This window comes from Lemur catta, chromosome 9, assembly GCF_020740605.2.
Source record: "Lemur catta isolate mLemCat1 chromosome 9, mLemCat1.pri, whole genome shotgun sequence".
Classification (NCBI taxonomy): domain Eukaryota; kingdom Metazoa; phylum Chordata; class Mammalia; order Primates; family Lemuridae; genus Lemur; species Lemur catta.
This window is the reverse complement of record NC_059136.1, coordinates 82,493,575-82,497,779: the sequence shown is the minus strand read 5'-3', so window position 1 is coordinate 82,497,779 and position 4,205 is coordinate 82,493,575. Positions and strand designations below refer to the sequence as shown.

At 38.1% G+C, this 4,205-nt stretch overlaps 1 non-coding gene across 1 annotated transcript; it reads left to right on the top strand.

Annotated features, from left to right (window-relative positions):
• Positions 1-373: 373 nt before the first annotated feature.
• On the top strand, positions 374-479 carry LOC123645312. The gene has a single exon (XR_006737504.1). It is a non-coding gene; the product is annotated as a U6 spliceosomal RNA (small nuclear RNA).
• Positions 480-4,205: the final 3,726 nt, after the last annotated feature.

Below are 4,205 nucleotides of genomic sequence, written 5' to 3'. Positions count from 1 at the left end.
GTAGTACTATAGTGATAGTCCTGCAAAGATAGCACAAACTAACTCTCCAGTGAAAGCCACGTTACTGATGACAGAGCTCTTTGATGGCACTGTTTGGAAACTTTGCATTAAGAACACATGGCCTCCATTATTCAGGATATCAGGTAAGTGTTGCTCTTGCCCAGAGAAGAATATGATGATGATGATGATGATTCCTCCTCAGCCAGAAATGGACAAAATATGTAACAAGAAACCTCACGTCCCCAAACCCAAACTTAGAATGGAGTTTTCCAAAATTAAGGGAATATTTCAATATTCTAGATCAGTATTATCCAATAGAAATATTTAAAGTTTTCTAGTAGTCACATTTTAAAAATTAAAACTTAACAGGTGAGTACTCATTTCGGCAGCACATATACTAAAATTGGAACGATACGGAGAAGATTAGCATGGCCCCGCACAAGGATAACATGCAAGTTTGTAAAGCATTCCATATTTTAAAAAAAAAAAGAAAACAACATGTGAAATTAATTTAATACTATATTTTATATAATCCAATATATCAAAAATAATAATGGGACAAATATTAATATTATTGCAACCTGTAATCTAAATGAAATTATTAATAAGCTACTGTGCTTTCTTTTTCCACAGTAAACCTTTGAAATCAGGTGTATATTTGATACTTTCAGCACGTCTAAATTTCAGCTAGCCACATTCCAAGAGCTCAACAGACACATAGAGCTAATTGCTACTGTACTGGAAAGCACAGTTCTAGATTAGGGAATCTTGAACTTGAGTGTGCAACAGAATCGCTCAGAGGGCTTGTTAAAACACACATTGTTGGCCCCACCACCAGAGTCAGTGATTCAGTAGGCTGGTGTTGGGCCAGAGACATTGCATGTCTAATAATTTCCCGGGACACTGATGCTGCTGGCTGGGGACTCCACTTTGAGAACCACTACTCTAGAAATAGGGCTCATTTCAACCCCATCTTCTCCAGCTTAATAGAGATCTGTGCGAAAGCAACACTCTTTTCCATCAAGATAAGTTCATGAGTTGATCTCAATTCTATTTCCCTTCATCATTTTCAGAGCCCGATCTAGCTTTTAGCCTCAAATTTACCCAAATCACATCAAATTCTAAAGTTTAAGGAATAGACCAGATTTTACCTTGAACTTTGAAATTATTTTGGCACTTAGCATATGCTGATATATTGAACTACTTGGTGTATTCATGTGTTCATGGTCTGTCTCTGCAGGACTGTTTGCACTTCCAAGGGCAGAAAACACACCTTACAGAAAAAACCTCTGAGAAAGGCTTCGCTTACCTAATTCTGTGCCGGGCAGGTAGTGCCAGCACCCAGCGCTTCTGTTCTCACTCACCTGCGACTGTCTCCTCTGCCATCTCGGGCTGCCTTTCTCTTCATTGGCAGCTTAAGAAACTCACCACAAAGATGTGCCATTTCTTATTTTTGTCTCTAGTTCTTTTCTTTATTAAACAAAGTCTGTAGATAATGCATGAAGAAAGTTCAAAAATTACAAAAGTGTGACAATGAAAAAGTAATGCCTCCCTGTCCCCTGTCCCCTGTTCCCTAGTTTTCTCCAACCAGCTGCCTTCCCAGGAACTCAGCACGAATTAGCAATATTTTGTGTCTTCTCAGAGATAATCTATCGACACATTTGTTACGTGCTTTTACACACACACACACACACACACACTCACACACACACGATTTATATTTTTAAAATTGAAAGACAAAAATAGGCACCTCGCCTGCAATTTCAGCCCTACCTCATCTCTAAGATGTAAAACAATCAGAAATGAGTCAGATCATAAACACAATTTCAGAACTAGTAAATACAGTACACGGCTTCCACAAAATTGGATACAACCGAGCGACCTTTTAATGTGAAAGATAAGAAATATAGAAAGGTGCAACCTAAGCAATACCCCTGACGTTTAGGCAAGGTAACTTGAGGTTTGAGCAATGTAAACATTTTCATCCTGGAATGCTTTTACCTCCTTGCCTTCGTCAAGATGTTTTCATTTTGGCCTCTGCCTTTGACCCTACTGCACCCTCTGCCTGGAAAGTTGTACCCTAACCCCCTCCTTTTTTCTTACCTTATTACAGTCATTTTAGTATTTTCTAGAAAAAGGTAGGTCCTTGAATTACTGAGTAACAATTGAGGTTTCTGTGTTTCTCCAGATGCCTTGTGTTATGCCCAAGGATGGGACCTCAAAACATTCTGTTAACAGCTTGTGCTTATTGTAGGAAGGTCACTGGCACGAGTATTCTAGCCTTGCCTGTTACTTGGTTATCGCTGGCTTTCCCTTTGTTATTAAGTGGAGATTACACCTACTGAGCTGACGAGATTGTCCTGAGGGTAAAAGAGATAATAGCCATAAGAGATCCATAATCAACCAAGATTCCACGATAGTTGGACCACAGGATGCTGGCAGAGTCCAGGCGGGGACAAGGGGTGTGTTTTTGGAATCAAGGTGACAGACAGACTGTCCCAAATGCAGGCTCTGACATTAGCAACTGTGTGACCTTAGGCAAGTTCTGGAGAGGCAGCCTCTTTCTCTGTGACCACCAGGCAAGTGGAGATGGAAGTTCCCAAAGGTGTTGAACGGTCTGCCTCTCATAGAACACCCCAAGGGCAGGTCTTCAAACTGGAGTGCACATACTCATGGGGTATACAAACATTTTCCAGGGATTATGGGACTTGGAGAGGCTTAAGGGAATTCCTTTACTTCCACAGTTACCAGCTTCACAAAAGAAAAATGCAGGTCTTACCCATGCATTAAATCCTTGGGGGCTTGCACTTCCTGGTCTTCTCCCTGTCTAATCATACATCTATTATAGCAGAAACGTGGCTTCAGAAATGTGGTAGTTTGGGCTGCATTGGGTATTTTGATTTTAAGTACAAGGTATAAAAATGATGGAATAATGACAAGTTGTGTTTGACTTTGCTTCTTCCTTTCCTGATCATTTATCAAAGAATGCGTCATGTCTGAGAGACTGCACCAGAAGAAAACAGAAAGAGAGCCTGGGTAAGAAATATTGAATGCCAAAAAAAGACTTTCCATCATTTAACATAAGCAGTTCTTTTTCAGCCATTCTCAATACTCAATCCTGGAACTCTGCACTGTGGGGTGGGGGAGGGGATACCGTTAGAGGGCAGAACAGTATGGATCAGTAAAGCTGATTCCTTTTATATGTGACTGGAATTTTTTTTGAAACACCAAATTATTCAAAACATGCTGGATAAACCCTCAATAAAGCTTTTATGTGATTTCTTTCACATTTGATGTGTTTTATTCTTAAAGTAGGTAAAAATTTATCTGCTTTATCAAATCATAGTCAATCCTTATCTTATTTCATCTTATAAAATGTTTGGTATCTTCTTTCATGTCCTATTAACCCAAAATAAAATTATATGCTAGCTGCTAGATGAGTTTTTTTAGGCGAATATATCTTCATCTTTCATTAAGTTCATGGAAAAAGTTTAACCATGATTCATGTCAATAAGAGATGTATTTTCAGTAAGTTTATTTTTTATATTTAGTAACTACTTATCAAAATATGTAATATACTTATGTTACTTGTCAATTATGAACAAATAATTATGATGATAACTCAATGCAGAATAAAATTGTTAACACTTATCTGCCTCAGGATCACAGGAAATTAAAAAAATTTTAAATTTTCCCTTTTGTAGAAATTTATTTTCTTTCATGTATAGTTCACTATAATAAAAAAATTTGCATGCTACTGCAATGGATACAAACTATATAGTTTCTGATATTGTAGCCCCAAATAAAACCCCTCTTTGATTGAGAAAAATAATAATCATTAAGCATGCTTATAGGTATTTTATTTAACAGTGAAAGAAGTATAACTTTTAAAATAAAGTGTAGTTTACAAGTAAGAAAAAAGTGAGGAAAGAAGAAAGCAAGCAAGAAGGAAGGAAGAAATTGTACCATCTCCATCAAGTATTAAATGATGTTAGGGTTGGGCATGCTGGCTCATACCTATAATTCCAACACTTTGGAAGGCCAAAGTGGGAGGATTGCTTGAGGCCAGGATTCAAGATCAGTCTGGGCAACATAGCAAGACCCTGTCTCTATAAAATATTAAAAAACTAGCTGGGCATACTGGCACACACCTGTAGTGCCCGCTGCTCAGGAGCCCAAGGCAGGATAATCATTTGAGCCTGGGA